The 18044-nt window shown below is 39.1% G+C and overlaps 1 protein-coding gene and 1 long non-coding RNA gene across 12 annotated transcripts in view; one reads left to right on the plus strand and one right to left on the minus strand.

Moving 5' to 3' along the window:
- The window catches only part of otofa (otoferlin a), a 547981-nt gene that overhangs the window by 347044 nt on the left and 182893 nt on the right, over positions 1 to 18044 (plus strand). The window lies entirely within an intron of this gene.
- On the minus strand, positions 221 to 16596 carry LOC138736653 (uncharacterized). Of its 2 annotated transcripts, none has more exons than XR_011340471.1 (3): positions 16536 to 16596; positions 10887 to 10969; positions 221 to 366 (listed from the first exon to the last, which is right to left on the minus strand). It is a non-coding gene; the product is annotated as an uncharacterized lncRNA (long non-coding RNA). The 2 variants fall into 2 exon arrangements; XR_011340470.1 differs by lacking the exon at positions 16536 to 16596 and adding an exon at positions 16430 to 16523.

Genomic DNA, 18044 nt, shown 5'->3' on the forward strand with positions numbered 1-18044 from the left:
GTTTTATTACCTGAAGGTGAAAGGTGAAGGAAAACCTTAATGTTGCTGCTTTTAGTCATAAATGAATGGTGTACACATCTTTAGGGTAAAACAAATGTCACAGCCCGGTCTGTATCAAAGTGAACAATTTCAAACATGCTGGTGATCTCTAGAGAATGTGTAATAAATGACATCAATAAATGTGACCATTCCCAATAATTTTTTTATTGATAATCATCTTTATTGATAGTTGCAAACCCTTTGCTCATAAGGAACTTGAAGGATCAGACCCACTCACGATCCCCCTCATCAGAGCAAGTGATTGGAATTTGTTGGTCTCTCTGGCCCAGAAAATGGTTGTTGTTCATTGTACTGAAGGATGAGTGGCTGTGGAAACAGATACTGATAGAAATCAACATTTTGAAAAGAGTGAAAACAAATTACTACTTTCTTTCAACAGCTTTTCCTGTTGTGCTAGATTTATAAATAAGATTATTGTTTAAGCCATTAAGTGCCAGTAACACCAGCAGTGAAACTGCATTGGTTGATTTAATGAGCCCAGCAGTGTAGGAAAGCCAACAGAAATAGTAATTATCCCTGATAACTTCAGTATTCACAACATTAGGGTTAGGGTTTCTGATGTTTTCATTCATTAATTTCTCACTGCCATCCAGAAACATCCTACTGATAATACTGTGATATTTAAAAAGTTTCCCTCCTGTTCCATAAGATCATTAGCAATGGGATCAGAATTAAGCCATGACGCATTAAGTAGGCTCTACCATTCGAATCATGGCTGATGTATTTTTGCTATCAACTCCATTCTCCTGCCTTCTCTCCTTAAACTATGACATGCCTATTGCTCAAGAACCTATCAACCTTCACTTTAAAATTCCCAATGATTTGTTCTCCACGGCAGCCTGTGGCAAAGATTCCCCACTCTCTGGCTGAAGAAATTTATCTTCATCTCTATTCTAAAGTGATAGCCTTTTATTTTGAGGTTGCGCTTGCTGATCTTGGACTCTCCCACTCATGTAAGCACCTTCTTCACATCTATTCTATCCAGCCCTTTCAATTTTCAGCAGGTTTCAATGAGATCCCCCATCCTCCTGCTAAATAGTGATTACAGGTTTGAGCCATCAAAGACTCCTCATACATTAGAGCTGTCATCCCTTCAATCATTCTCATAAACCTCTTCTGGACCCTCTCCACAGCTAGCTCTCTTCCTTAGCTGCAGAGCCCAAGACTATTCACAATATTCCAAATGTGGTCTGACCAAATCCTTTTAAACTTCTGCATTATATTCTTGTCCTTTCAGAATTATTGCTAACATTGCATTTGCCTTTCTTACACCAAGAACTATATAATTGTATCAGCATAAAGCTAAGGTTCCCTAAGATTATCACCTTCAGGTCAGAATTGCATTTCAGTACTTAAAACTGGACCCTCCAACAAAATGTTATAATCTCAAGCTGAACTGCCAAACGTGCATGTTACTGCAGCCTCATTGAAAGATCAAATTATTCAGAAGAAAGTTTTTAAATATGCTGAGTTTTGCCGAAGATCCTTTAAGTGTTATTTATCATAAAATATTTCAAGGTTTAATTTCATATGCAACACAACAAAATCCACTTAAAATTAATTCTTCTATTTTAATTTTGTGAAAATATGAAGCTCTAGTATTGCACTTAAATATCACACAAAGGAAACTTATTTGAGTAGAATCTGTGTTTAGACAACAACTAAATCACAAAAATGTATCCCCCAACCTCAGGCAGTTCAATTATTCAACAAGTAAGTTCTCAGAATTGAGATAACACTTACAAGGTATTGACTCGCAAGCTGCCCTGTGGGAGTGGTAATGGGCCTTCAACTGATATAATCAGTTTAGATATGATGCTTCCACCAGTTTATCAACAAATTACAAAGTGGAACCAGCAGTCCCACAGGGAAGCAAATAGTAATAAAGGGAAATATTAACTTCCTGCTGAGATTGGGGTTATGTTGTTTTTGAAGGTTTAACTACATATTTTCTGTGCAGAGATAATTATGTCCATGTAATACTCCTTTGTGTCTTATTCTTCTGTCTCCATGTGCATCTACACCAGCTAACATTGTTTAGGGCCACACGTGCACACCGACAGATCACAAAGTCAAAGCATTCTGAGAGCATTTTGGCAAAATGAAACAGGATGATGATCTGTCATTGGGAGGGGCATTGGACAAAGTGGTGACTCTGTCTTTTTTACAGTAGACAAAAGTTAAAGAATTTCATGTATGTTACATTATAAATGTGGTATTACATGACAATAATGGAGCCTTTACCTTTCAGTGTTGTTTGTTGAAGAATAAATATTAATTGAAGCTCTGGAAGAAATTCCAACTTTCTGGTCAAAAACATTTCAAAATAGTCATGTCTCTTCCTGAGATGGTTGATTAGGTTTTGTTTAGCATCTCATCTGAAAGCACCTCTTAAACAAAGAAATTACCCAGGACACCAGGATTGATCTTTACGGCTGAATCTCAGGAATGGGATGATTTTGAGGCTGATGTACTGACACTTCTGGCACACCAATTATTCATATGTACAAGGATTCCAATGTATATGTCAACCTTTCACATGCACGTGCTTTCTGCTTCAATATTCATCCTTACACACAAGATTCTCACATGAATACACTTGCACAATGACTTTGTGTACACAGTGTACTAATTGTAAGTGCTTTAGTGTTGCTATTTACAAAGACAAATACCAACAGTAAGGTTAAAGCTATCAACAAAACCTTCAATCCACAATGAATTTTCAAAATGACTACCGTGTCTGGTATTGTAGAGCCTACAAGATATCACAGTGTGCACATATTCCTTAAAGGAAGTCTCATACTTACATTTCATGTATACAAATATCCACATGATCACCACTCTATTACCTTTTGTCAAAGCATTCTGAGAGCATTTTAGCTTTGCGAATTGCCAGTGTGCAACTGTTACAAACTAGTAATAGCTGTGTGTGATCTTCCGTAATTTAGCATGAAAACTGAATTTTATAATTAAGGTAGCATTTTCATTCTCAAGGTATCATGTAACAAGTAAACTATTTAATTTCTATCACTAATCTCCAAAACATTGTTGGAGAACTTGACTGGTTCCATTGGCTACTTCAGTAGGCAATTAAGAATAATTTGTGTTGTGATTAGAACTGTCTTTAGGTCTGCCCAGGTAAGAATGGCAAATTTCCTTCTCACTCATTGTTGCTTTGCTAACAGCATGAGCAGAAAGAAAAACTCTTGTTTTGTCCCACTTACAAAATGTGTACTTTTTAATAATGCCATAGATTCAGCTCCAACTTCTATTGAAAGGAACTTTTTCAGAGTTATTCAGTGACCATAGAAAGTGATAAAAATAAAACCTGACTAATTTACAGAAAATACTGGAAAAACTTGGCAGGTAAAAAGAGAAACAGCTGATGTCTCAGGTCATCAGTTAGTTGAGTTAGCAGAAGGTGGGAGGACAATGGATGGAACAAAAAGTCTGTAAGGGGGCAAATAATGTGAGGATGTTAAATCAGTAGGTAGGAAGCTCCTTTGTGCAATGAATTGCAAAGTTGTGCACCCTGGCCCTATGAAAATATTACAACAGAAGGAGAAAAGGAAGAGAGGAATGGCAAACAAAAATAACTAGTCCAGATCCCGAAAGAAAGACTTGCCTGTTTTCCAAGTCAGATGATTCAACATTGAATCCTGCAGGCAGTAATGTGTCCAGACAAAACACAAGGTGTTGTTGCTTGAGTGCAGGGGACCACAAATGAGGGAGTGGGATGATGAGTTAAAAAAGTCGAAAACCGAAAGCTCGAGGTCACTATTGCACCAGTGCTCTGCAAAATGACCCCCAGTCTGGTTTCTCCATTGTGGATGAAGCCAACAAATGCAGTGGACTAATTTGGAAGAATTGAATGTGAATTGCTGTCCTTCGAAAAATGTTTAGGTCCCTGGGAGGTAGGAAGAGGTGAAAGGGTATGAATTGTACCTCCTGTGGTTGCATGGATAGATGCCTAGATGGAAAGTTATAGGTGGGGGTCATAAAATTGGATCATGGAGTTACAAAGAGAGCAGTCCATTCAAAATAGAGAAACACATGCTGGAGCTCATAGTTGCCAGCCACCTTAATTTCTTTCCCTGGTCCCACACAGAACTATCTACCCTTGGCCTTACCCATTGTCAGGGTGAAGCCAAACATAAACTCAAGAAACAACACAGCGCATCTTGCCTGAATAGCTTAAACCCCAAAGGCACAAACACTAAAAATTTCCAATTTCAGGTGACCTCCACCCCGTCTTGGTTCCACTGTTTCCATTTCTCCTTTACCTGCTTCCATTCTTCAGTCATTCAAATCATTCTTCACTCATCACCCCACCCCCCATGTTTTCTTCCCCAATCTATTTCTCCACTTCTCCCATCTTCATTTTTCCAGTACCCTACCATCTCTTGGTCTGTCCTCAAAATTCCACCCTATTTTTAGGCTTGATTTCTCCCCCATCCCACTTTGGTCTTGAGAAACAGTCCTGAATCAAAACCTTGACTATCCTTTTCTTCCCATGGATTCTGTCCAATCTGCTGAGTCTCTCCAGTTGCCCTTTGTTTGTTCAATCCCTTCAAAATGCTGAGAAAATAAAAGGAGGGGAATCCTGTCCAACTGATGGATGGATCAAAGGAAGAATCATTGAAGACTAGGGGATTTGTCTTGCACTATACTATCCAGGATTCAAATGAATGAGTGCATTGGTGCAGGAAGTAGATCATTTGCAGTCAAGGGCTCTGTCCATGACAGTAGAGGGGAAGAGGGAAGATTTCAAGATTCCACTGGTGCGGAATATCTCACCATCAGTGCTTTAGTGTTGCTATTTACAAAGACAAATACCAACAGTAGGGTTAAAGCTATCAACAAAACCTTCAATCCACAATGAATTTTCAAAATGACTACCGTGTCTGGTATTGTAGAGCCTACAAGATAAAAGGGGAGAAACTGAGAGAATGGAATGAAAACCTTACAAGACGCTGGGTGTAACACTGAACAGCAAATAATTTGCTTCCTAAACACTTATGAGTGTATTTTATGGATTTTGGACTGTTGAAAATAACTTTAAAATTTCCCATCACATACGATTATTTTAGATCTAACCTATTTTTGTGATTTCCTGTCATATTTTAACATGCTTCAAGCATACAAAACCATTAAATGCAACATGTCATTGAAAATTCATTTTCTGCATTCACACTTGGATTTCTTCCCTGCTGATCTTGCTGCAGTCAGTGATGAACATGGTAAAAGGTTTCACCAGGACATGGTGACCATGGAAAAGTGGTCAGTATCAGAGCAACTGGAATTCATCACTGCTGGCTGATTATAGTTGGACACTAACATGAGAGGCATCAAATCCTGAGTACAAACAAAAATCGGCAGCAAAACACTTTTAGGTCAGTTGAACTAACGCATTTTGTCAGCATCAGGAAGCAAATCTTTTGGGGGGAAAAAATTTGCTGACCAGTGTAACCATGTTAATTATAGGAGTCTGTGAACTTGTGGTTGGCTCCAGTATTTCTAGCATTTTCTGTTTTCATTTCATATTCCAAGTTCAAGTTTATTTGTTTTGCGAGTAATCCAGCCAGACATCAAATGCATAGTACAGCAAGTTTAATAAAAACAGTATAGACATGCCGAGTGAATGAGAGAGAGATCTGTCAGTACTGAGTAAGGCTACTGATGTGAGGTTTATTCAGGAATCTGACAGTAATGGGAAAGAAAGTGGTGGTACGTGATCTTATACTTAAAAAATCTTCCTGACGACAGGAGGGTGAAGGGAGAGTAGCCAGATTGGGAATGATTTTTTTAAATATGCCTGCAGTGGGAAATATCAATGGAGTCGAGGAGAGTTGTGTGATAGTCTCAACTATTTTTACAATTTAGGTCATCTACAGGTACTTTTTTTACACCCACAACGTCTACCTGAACATGCCCAGCATTGGCATTTGACTTCCTCAAATTTGTGTTTCCAATTTCAACTAAGCAATTAAAATAACCGAAAGAGTCATTCGATGAGCTGAAGTTAAATATTTGAGCAAAAATTCTCAAAATCTGAAAATAGAATATCAGAGACTTTCCACCCATCGTTTTCTCAGGGTGGGAAACATTTCCCACTGAGACCACCAACTATTGGAATAAACCAATAATGCAACATGTATTCACACAAGGGAGAAGGATTGAAATGGATTGCATTCTCAAATCTGCAATTCTAGTTATATATTTTGGCAAATCAGTTAAAAACCACCACAACTTTTGCAACAGTACAAGGTAATTTGCATTCATTTTGTACTGTGTTGCATTTGTTTATTGTGTACATTTCAACAGTACAGTTAATCAGGAAGTCAGTCAAATAAAATTTCTAACAAATTTAAATAAGATTTCTCAGATCTATCAAATCTTGCATGACTTAACATGGACATAGAATATTACAGCACAGTACACACCCTTCAGCCCTCATTGCTGTGCTGACCTATAGATGCAGACCAAAAAAAAGCTAAACTCCCCCTAACTCGTAACCCTCTATTTTTCTTTTATCCATGTGCCTAAGAGTCTTTTAAATGCCCCTAGTGTTCCAGCCTCCAGCACCACACCTGACAATGCATTACATTCACCCACAATGCCCTGGGTTATATAAAAAAACATGCCCCTGATGTCTCCCCTAAACTTTTCTCCCTTCACTTTTTACAGATGTCCCTCTGGTGTTTACTCCTCCCACCCTCAGAAAAAGGTGCTGGCTGCATTCCTTATCTAAGCCTCTCATAGTCTTGTAGACTTCTAAGTCACCTCTCAGCATTCTTTGCTTCAATGAGAGAAACACTAGCTCTACTAAACTTGCCTCAAGACATATTCTCCAATCCAGGCAACATCCTGGTAAATCTCCTTTGCATGGTCTCCATTGCTTTATGTAATGAGATGACCAGGACTAAACACGATATTCTTGGAGGGTTTCACCAGAGATTTATGGAACAGCAATTTTACCTCACGGCTCCGGAACACAAACTGCTGACTAATGAAACCCAGCGTACAATAGGCCTTCTTAACTAGCCTATCAGCCTCCAGGGCAATCTTGAGAGATCTATGGATTTTGACCCCATGGCCCTTCCATTCTTCCACATGTTAAGTATTTTACCATTAACCATGTACTCAGCCTTCAAGTTTGACCTTCCAAAATGCATCACCTCGTACTTTATCCAGATTGAACTCCTTCTGCCACTTTTCTGCCCAATTCTGCATCCTGTCTATATTCTGTTGTAGTCTACAACAAACTTCAGCACTCTCCACAATACCTCCAACCTTTGTATCATCCATAACCTTTCTGACCTTCTTCTTCCAGGTCATTTGTAAAATTCACAAAGAGTTGAACTCCACGAGTCACTGACCTCCAGCCAGAATACTTTCCATTTGCTCCTACTCTTTGCTTTGTTCAGGCAAGCCAATTCTGCATCCATTCAGCAAAGGTTCCACAGATACCAAGCCTCGTGACTTTCTGAATGAGTCTCCCATAGGGAGCTAAAATCCAGTAAAACTCACTAAAATGCCTCCTCAAAAAACTCAATTAGGCTTGTGAGGCATGACCTTCCCCTCACAAAGCCATGCTGACTATTCCTGAGATAACTATTTCCTTAAATGCTAGTAAATTCTCTCCAATAGTTTGCCTACAGCTGATGTAAGACTCACTGGTCTATAATTCCTAGTACTTTCCCTATTACCTTTTTTTAAACAAAAGAACCATATTTGCCATTCTCCAGTGCTCTAGCACTTCCCCTGTGGGCTAAGTCAAGATCATCGCCAATGTCCTAACAATCTCTTCCCATCCTTCCCTAGCAACCTTGGGTATATCTCATCCTGTCCCATGGACTTATCAATTCCTTGTGTTTTTTTATGATGATTCAGTACTTCCTCTTTCTTAATCTCAACATGGTCCAGTTTATTCTATTCTGACCTCACTTTGACCAAGGTCCTTTTCTGTGGTGAAAAATGAAGCAGAATATCTACTTAAGACCTCCTCAACCTCCTCTGCCTCCAGGCATATGTTGCCTCCTTTATCCTTAAGCACCCCTACCTTCATTCTCATCATCATTCTGTTCTTTACATACACATACAATGCCTTAGGGTTTTCCTTAATCCTACTTGCCAAGGCCTTCTCATGCCCCTTTCTAGCTTTCCTAAGTCATTTCTTAAGTTCCTTCCTGGCTACCATACAATTCTTGTGAGCCTTTCCTGTTTTGTGCTTCCTACATCTAATGTGTGCTTCTTCTTCTTAACTAACTGCCTCACCTGTTTTATCAACTATAGTTCCCTTTTCCAACCATATTTTTCCTATTTCAATGGGACAAATCTGCCCAGAACCCTGCACAAGTTGTCCCTAAACACCCTCCTCATTACTTCTGTTTCTTCTGAGAACATCTATTCCCAATTTACTGTCCTTAGTTCCTGCCTCATCCCATTATATTTATCCCTTCCCCATTTTAACACTGTACCGTTTTGTCTGCTTTTATCCTTGTCAATATCGATGCTAAAGCTTAGGGAATTGAATTCACAATCACTGAAATGATCTTCTACTGAGTGGCCTGCCACCTGACTAGATTCATTACTCAGTACTAAATCCAGTATGACCTTTCCTCCAGTCAACTGTTCCACATACTGTGTCAGGAATCCTCTTGGACACACCTGACAAATTCTGCACCATCGATCACTCTTGCAGAAGAAGGTAGCTGTCAATATTTGGAAAGTTGAGGTCTCCTAAAACAACAACCCTGTTATTTCTGCACCATTCCAAAATCTGCCAACTTGTCTGTTCCTCAGTAGCTGAGGGCTATTTAGGGCCCTATACACAATACAATAATTGATCCCTCCTTATTTTTAAATTCCACCCACACTGACTCAGTAGACACAGCATCCTTCCTTTCTGCAACTGTGTCCAGTAATACCTCTCCCACCACCACCCCACTCCCCACTACTTTTACCTCTCATTCTATCCCTTTTAAAATATATAAACCCCGGTACTTGCACCAGCCAAACTTGCCTTTGTGTCAGTCAAGTATCTTTAATGGCCAAAACATCATAATTCCACATACTGATCCATGCTCTAAATTCATCTTTATCCCTAATATGCCTTCCATTGAAATAGACACATGTCAAACCCTCCAATAGTCTACAGTTATGCTTCCTCCCCTGTCCGTCCTTCCTCACAAACCCACCACACATTGTATCATCCTTTCCACCTTCTGCTTCATTCTCTGCCCTCATATACTGGTTCCTATCCCCTTGCCAAACCAGTTTAAATCCTCTCCAACAGCTCTGGAAAACCTGCCTGCCAGGATATTGGTCCCCCTCCAGTTCCAGTGCAGCTCATCCTTTTTGTGTAGGTTACAACTTCCCCAGAAGGGACCCAAATGACCAACAAATCTGAACCCCTGTCCCCTGTATCAACTCTTCAGCCATGTATTCATCTGCCATAACTTCCTATTCCTACCTTCAATGGTGCAGAGCACAGGCAGCAATGCTGAGATTAATAGCCTTGAAGCCGTACATCTCAACTTCCTGCCTACTCCACAATATTCCTTCTTCAGGACCTCATCCCTACTCCTTTCTATATCCTTGGTACCAACATGGACCATGACATCTGGCTGCTCACCCTCCCACTTCAGAATGCTGTGGATTCTATCAGAGGCATCCCTGGTACCTGTTAGGCAACATACCATCTTGTTTATGGAACCTCCTATCTACTCACCCAACTATTGAATCCCCAATCATTATTTCTCTCCTCTTCTCCCCACTTCCCTTCTTAACCGAAAAGCCAGACACTGTGCCAGAGATCTGTCCACCATGACTTGTCCCTGGTAGATCATCCCCCACCCCAAAAATATCCAAAACTGTATACTTATTGTTGAGGGTGCTTTGTACTGACTGCCTATTTCCCTTCCCTCTCCAACAGTCACCCAGTTATCTGCCTCTTGCCTTTTGTGCGACAGTCTCCTTGGCTTCTGTCCATCACCCTGCCTGCTTCCCAAATGATCTGGAGTTCATCCAGCTCCAGTTCCAACTCAGTCTGTAAGGGCCTGCAGCTGAATGCAACTTTTACAGATCTAGTCATCAGGGACAATTGTGCTCTCCCAGGTTTCCCACATCCTGCAGGGACTGTGAAGTTTGATGATATTGATTGTGACGACTATAATAAGTATCCTATGAGTAAGGCCTTTTCTCATCCACTGTTGAGAAAAGTGGCAGTGTGTTTGAATTTTGAGCTAATTCCATGGAGGAACTCAACTTGGAATGTGCTGGACAGCTGTTTGAAATTTACTGGAGAAAAATTCAAAACTGTGGGACAACATCACACTCCTGTGCCCATACAACTGTTTCTCATGCTTTCTAATATGTGCTGTGCAATATGGTTAATGAAGAGGAATTATTGTAATAATGAAAATATTGCGTAAAAATAGTCAATCTTTTGGATAACATTAGTTTTAAAATGATTGCTTCTGTATGCCTCTGATGGCTGCACAAGCTGTCAGAAAGCCAGGGTGGTCCAGGGCTGGGACATCATCACTGTCTGAGAACTCGTCACTGCTCTCAACCTTGTGGTTTAGTCAGACAGGAAGACTCAATTATATGTCGGGACCTCTGTCGAAAGCCCATATAGCTGCAGGACTGTTCTACTGTGTATGTTCCAGATACAGACTAACGCAAGCAATATTCGATCAAAAGAAACATTGCCATTGCTTCCTCCAATGTTGACCGCAGGACTGATGGTGATGAAAACTGTTACAATAGGGAGGAAGGTGGTAAAGCAAACACAAGGTAGAAAAGAACAGGGTCAAGCTCACCTTCAGATGAGTCTGGCCCTTCTGACTGCAGTGTGTGTTTCCTTAAATGGAAATCATTTAAAAGGGTCTCATGACCAGTCAACCTGCCAAATAAATCATGAATAAATAGCTTAACACATTTTCCCACATTGTGGAATTTAATCGGTGTTGCTTGATTTTGTTTTTGTTTTGTTTTTTCAAGCCATTTCATTTAATTTAGACATTGCAGGCCTTCTGGCCCATGAGCCCATGCTACACAATTAACCTACAACCTCATATGTTTTGAAGGGTGGGAGGAAACTGGAACACCCGAAGGATACTCACACAGACTCCTTAAGGACAGCACCAGATTTAAACCCCAGTTGTTGGTACTGTAACAGCGTTTTGCTAAACATGTGGCCTCTTGATATCATGGCAGTGTAGCAGATCCCTGAGCTTTAACTATATTAATGCTGTGTTTCATTTTTCTTTTTATATTCATCTCCTATTTTCACCTGCCTCTGGACTTGATCTACAGCTACTTACTATTAGATCTCTTCAACTCATGCAAATGACCATTCTTCAGATATGTAGTTTATTAGAGTTAAACACGGCAGGATGGGATCATTAATGCCAGGGTTAATCCTATCATCAACCAATATCCATATTTTTCAGTTGGGTTGATGAATTGCAGTAATGCATGGAGGTAGAATTTAATATTTCACTTTTGTACAGACACAAACAAGAAATCTCACACTAGCTGTGAGCTGGAAGAAATCCTGAACTCAGGCTGCCACTGTGATCCAACAGGAAATTTTCAAATCACGCTCTTGTGCACTAGATAGCTCTTCCAAGCTTACAACAAAGCAAGGACAGTGCTGTGATCAGTATTTCAATTTCTTTTTACTCTTCTACTGGAGTTTATTAAAATTTTTGAAGAGTAATTGTTATGATTGTATTTTTCCTGTAGATCTGCTCAGTTAGAACATGTCTGGTTATGTTTCTTATAAGGTTGATGTGATTTTTAAGTGTGATTTGATTGAATCCAGCATTTTAGCAATGATAAATTGAGTGCTGGCTGAGTTCTTTGAAAATGATTAATTGCAAATTGTCACATGAAACAATTAGCTCTAGCAATGAGAAAACTTTGTCATGCTATTTTGGATTGATATATTGTTTAGATTTCTAATAACAAATAATAGCCATAGAATCTTTGGCTGCAGTATGGAATGACATTCAGCCTGTCAAATCTGGATTGGCTCTATGAAATCATAATCCCACTGGTCCCACACCCAGCTCTCCCCTGTAAATCCTGTTCTTTCTGCAAGTTCTCCAGCCATTCTTTGAACCCTACCATTAAATCTGTGCACCATGAATCTTGACAGTGAATTCCAGATCCAACGGGTGTACATTACCAGTATGTAGCCGTGTACAATGTCTGAGGCATTGGATCCGGCATCTTGAAAAATTTGCAGGCGATGACTCTAGCTCCATCTGAGGAGCATCCAATGCATAGATCCTGATGGCTGAGGTGGGTGCCTGGAATGTCAGCATGGAGGCTTGGAGGACAGTAGCGTGGCCTAAGCAATCAGTGTGGAGGCCAGGGTGGCCCAGCCTAGGTCAGGATGACTGATGTGGAGCTGTGGTAACTGAGGTGGAGCCCAGGTTTGTTGCTGGGTGAAGTTGGCAGACATGCTTGAGGGGATGCCTCACTGAGATTATAGAGCTGATTTGTGGATTGTTTGCAGGGCCGGAACTTCTCCACACTGGTGAGGCCTGAGAGGTTGCATTGTGGGGGCTGATGGTAATGTGGGTGCCTGTGGGGCACAGAGGTACCTATATTATATTTATATATGTATATGTATATGATATTAAAATATATACATATATATATGTGTGTGTGTATATATAGATATATATCTATATCTATATCAATATTTTATATATATATCTATATCGACATTTTTTACATATATATATCTATATCGATATAGATATATATATAGATATATATATATATATAGATATATATATATATATATAGATATATATATATAGATATATATATCTATATAGATATATATCTATATAGATATAGATATATATCTATATATAGATATAGATATATATCTATATATAGATATAGATATAGATATCTATATATAGATATAGATATAGATATCTATATATAGATATAGATATAGATATCTATATATAGATATAGATATAGATATCTATATATAGATATAGATATAGATATCTATATATAGATATATATAGATATCTATATATATATATTGTCTTGGAATTGGCACTATTTCCAAGTTTGCATATGGCACAAAACTTGGCAATGGAGTGAAGTGAGAGTAGGTAAATAAAGGAGATAGAGTCAGCTGATGGGACAGGCAGATAGACGGTGGATGAAATGTTATGCTGAGGAATGTGAAGTATCACATTTTGGTAGGAAGAATGAGAAGAGGCAATATAAACTTTAAATTTATAGAGAACATAAAAACAAAGAGACAGTTTATTGAAAGTAGCAAGGCAATTTGAGAAAATGCTAAAAAAAAAAGCAGAAGGGATCCTGAGCTTTACAAATGAGGGCATAGAGTATACACAAGTCAAGATGGACATTTCCAAAATGTTGTTTCTTGACCTTACACTTGAGGGTATTAGGATATTAAGGGTTTACAAAGGGAGGAAAAGAGATTTAACAAAGTAACTCAAAGGATGAGGAATGTTGTACTTGAAACCTAAGGCAAGGGAGGGATCCTAACAGAGGTACTGAAAATGATAAAAAGTATAAACCTGTAGATAAAGTAGGCCAAGATAAATTATTCCCCTTGGTGGGAGGGGAAGAACAAGGGAATAAAAATGAAAGTGATTTACAAAAGAATCAAAAGTGACATGAAGAAATAATTGTTTTGACCCAGTGAACTGAATTTTATTTAATTGAAAATGTTATTTATAAGACACATTTTAAACACAGCGGAATGTTGATCCAAAGTGCTTTACACCAATTAATCAAAAAATACTCAAAGCACAAAATCAACAAACATAAAAAACTCGACACTGGACAAAAGAGTCATCTTGCAGAATAGAAATGGGCTGGAGAAACATGTGGGCAGCAATAGGCTGCCTAAACAAACTAGCACAGTCGACTCAACCCCGTGCCCTACAAGCCCAAACTATCTGGGTGGGCATTGAAGCTCCCAAGACAACCATGACAAAAGTGAGGCCAAGACTTTTATCTAAGGTCAGGGGAATCAATACAAATACAAAGTTCATCATCATTTCTTAAAGCTGCGGCAATTGTAATGAGCAGCAGTTTTTTAAAAATGAGATAACACTCTTAAGAGACTGGTGCAACATTGGGGTAAAGCACAAAACACTAGACTAAACACAATTTATACTTTAGATTCAAAGCTTTACATAAAATTAATTAAATCACAAGCTAAACTAAATTTATTATACATAAGTAACTCAGTTGCAATTATATCACAGAAAAAAAACCCACAAAAAATCTGTGCCACCAATACTTCAATGTACAGTTTCAGGGATACAGGGCATGTAAGAGCCATCATGTGCGAACTAACTTTGTTAGTCAGCATCCCAGGGTCCATAGGCGGGGCGTGACCATCTTGATTCCTTCGATTAGCACATGCACATTAGCTTCACGTATTAGAGTTCGGTAGGCACATGTTCAACAGTTAAGGGCACAAATTGAATATTGTCAGGGTGCTTAATTCCTTTTAATTACATTGAATGTTCTTTCTACACTGTAGTCTGAATATGAAAGAGTTCCAAGTGCTCCATTTTAACTTATTCTGCTTCAGAATTTCTCTGGGGTAAATGAACATTTACAAATGTTGATTAAAGTTTGAATTAAGTTGATCAAATTTCATGCACATTGTAAGATAGATACAAGGCTGATCATGAGGCAATGATCATGAAAAATCAAATAGATAACAAAATAAATGTGGATAATTGCTCATTTATATTGATAGGATAACAATAAATAAGATTATTCTCCATAGAGAAAATGTTTTATATCATTATGGTCACCACAGTTAGACAAGCGATTAGCACAAAGCTATTACTAATCCATCGCTATCTGTGAGGAATTTGTACATTCTCCCTATGTCGACATGAATTTCCTCCCATATCCCAAAAATGTATGGGCTTAGTACATTAATTGGTCACAGGGGTCTATTTAGATGGTATTTAGGCCAAAAAGGCCTATTATCCTCTTGTGTCTTTAAAATTAAATAAAGTTGGGATCAGTTCTGGCCAATCTTCATGAAAAATAGATCAGAGGTCATTCTTTGCAGATCACCTAAAACTAACAAAATTCTTTCACAAATGCCTTTGAGAATTCAGTTAGAAAGCTATGGTAGATTAAGTAGGCCATCTACACTTCTAGGTAAATTATTGCATGACATTTTCTGTAATCTGGAATAATAAAATCTTTTCCTCAGAAAATTTGCATTTCTAATTCAGCAAGAGAACAGAGAATAAAATAAAAACTGGCTTTAAGTCAGTGGTTCTCAACCTTTTTCTTTCCATTCACATAGCACTTTAAGTAATCCCTATGCCACAGGTGCTCTGGAATTAGTAAGGGGTGCTATGTGGGTGGAAAGAAAAAGTTTGAAAACCACTGTTTTAATTGTACCTAATTGACTCGTTATGTGCACAGTTTCCTAACTCCAAAGGAAAAGAGCCAATGACAATTTTTCTCAAGCAAAATATTTCAGTAACAATTGGGTCTAGAGCAGTGATTCTCAACTTTCCCTTTCCACCCACATACCACCTTAAGCACTCCCTTACTAATCACAGAGCACTGATGGCATAGGGATTACTTAAAGTGGTATGTGAGTGGAAAGAAAAAGGTTGCAAACCACTGCTTTAGAAGTAGACCAATTATTTTAACTTGGACCATGCAACCTTGCATGGTTTTTGAAATGGTGAATAATTAATTATCTCAAATTAACCACTTCAAAAATTGAGTACTGGTGGTACCTCTCTTATCCTGCACTCTGTCATCCAGCAACTCCCATGGTCTGGCACATTTGAATTTGCCACCGTTAATACAAACTCCTTACAGACAGTGCAGGACTCGAACCCTGGTCCTGATCATTGGTGCTGTAAAAGGCGTGGTGCTAACCAGGCTGTCCCACAGTATTATTTCCTGTTTTAAACTTTGATCTACCTGAGGGGTCAATTTGTGTTTTCCAGTATTTTCTATGGTCACAATTGGCCAGGTCCCAAAGTCACCAGATTAGAGGTACAATCTTGTACTATCATTCTATCTGCAAACTGCTTGGCACAGGATAACTCATTGTTTTCTTGTTTCATAATAAATTTGTGCTTTGTTAAGAAAATTTGAAATTATTAATAAGAAGCTGATAGCAGCAATTGGATTTTTAAACTATTAATCTAATTTAAAAAGAATGATGATTGTTTTGTAGGTGATGAGCTAAATGGGAACCGAACAAGAAACTATATGGGCTGAATTGCAATATTAGTTTTTTCCATTACAAGCCACACTATTTGTGAGAAAGATCATTTGCTCCTCATTCTCTCACCACCACCTTCCTTTTCTGTTGGTATTAATCAAAGGCAGTCTCCAGAGCTAACAATTCCAAACATGATACCTCCTGATAGGTCATTAAAATAAAAATTTAATCCTACTGGAACATCACGTGCCAATATGCAGTCACACTCTCATGAATTACTGATATGTTCCAAGTGATGACTCAACAGTGGGTTGCTTGACAACAAAAGCATCAGGTTGAATGGGCAACTGTACTGTACTATTCTAATGTCTTTCTTTCTTTGGCTTGGCTTCGCGGACGAAGATTTATGGAGGGGTAAATGTCCACGTCAGCTGCAGGCTCGTTTGTGGCTGACAAGTCCGATGCGGGACAGGCAGACACGGTTGCAGCGGTTACAGGGGAAAATTTGTTGGTTGGGGTTGGGTGTTGGGTTTTTCCTCCTTTGTCTTTTGTCAGTGAGGTGGGCTCTGCGGTCTTCTTCAAAGGAGGTTGCTGCCCGCCGAACTGTGAGGCGCCAAGATGCACGGTTTGAGGCGATATCAGCCCACTGGCGGTGGTCAATGTGGCGGGCACCAAGAGATTTTATTCTAATGTAAATAAGTTTTAAAAAGCATTCTTTCGTAATTTTACAAATTTCATGAAACTGGGTAAAGGTGAGAGAAGTACTAACTATCCATAAAAACTAACCACAAAGGGAGATTTCCTATCTTGAAAGACAGTATTGCATACAACAACAGAAAAGCCTAAATGTATTCCATTTGACCTCAGGTCTCAGCACTACCACCATGGTAGCAATTGAGAATGGTCAGAATGCAATTACTTCTGCTCATTGGAATTTTCTTGGGAATCCTTACCTGAAATTCTTTGGTAATCACAGAAGACTTGGAATGACTGCAGCTGAGCACCAGTTTCCTGTCTTGGTGTTGGCTACAAAGCTCACAGAAAGAAGCACCTGGACCGTGAGTGTGGCTAAGTCACACAGTTGGTCCAAATCCAGAGGTGTTAGTCTTTTTCTTCAAAAACAACTGCTGGATAGAAACATAGAAACATAGAAGATAGGAGCAGGAGTAGGTTATTCGACCCTTCGAGCCTGCTCCGCCATTCAACGAGATCATGGCTGATCTTAAAGTTCAGTACCCCGTCCCCGCCTTCTCTCCGTAACCTTTAATACCCTTATACTGAAGAAATAGATCTAATTCCCTCTTAAATATATTTAATGAACCTACCTCTACTGCCCTCTGTGGCAATGAATTCCACAGATTCACCAACCTCTGGGTAAAGAAATTCCTCCTCATCTCGGTCCTAAATGGTTTGACTATTATCCTCAAACCATGGCCCCGGGTTCTGGATTTTCCCATCATTGGAAACATCCCATCTGCATCCATTCTGTCCAGTCCTGCCAGAATTTTATAGGTCTCTATGAGATCCCCTCTCAGTCTTCTAATTCCAGCGAGTACAATCCCAATTTGCGCAATCTTTCCTCATAAGTCATTCCTGTCATTCCAGGTATCAGCCTGGTGAATCGCCTCTGCACTCCCTCCATTGCAAGAACATCCTTCCTTAGATAAGGTGACCAAAACTGCACACAATACTCCAGGTGTGGTCTCACCAAGGCCCTGTACAGCTGCAGTAAGGTATCCTTGTT

Source organism: Narcine bancroftii, chromosome 6, assembly GCF_036971445.1.
Source record: "Narcine bancroftii isolate sNarBan1 chromosome 6, sNarBan1.hap1, whole genome shotgun sequence".
NCBI lineage: Eukaryota > Metazoa > Chordata > Chondrichthyes > Torpediniformes > Narcinidae > Narcine > Narcine bancroftii.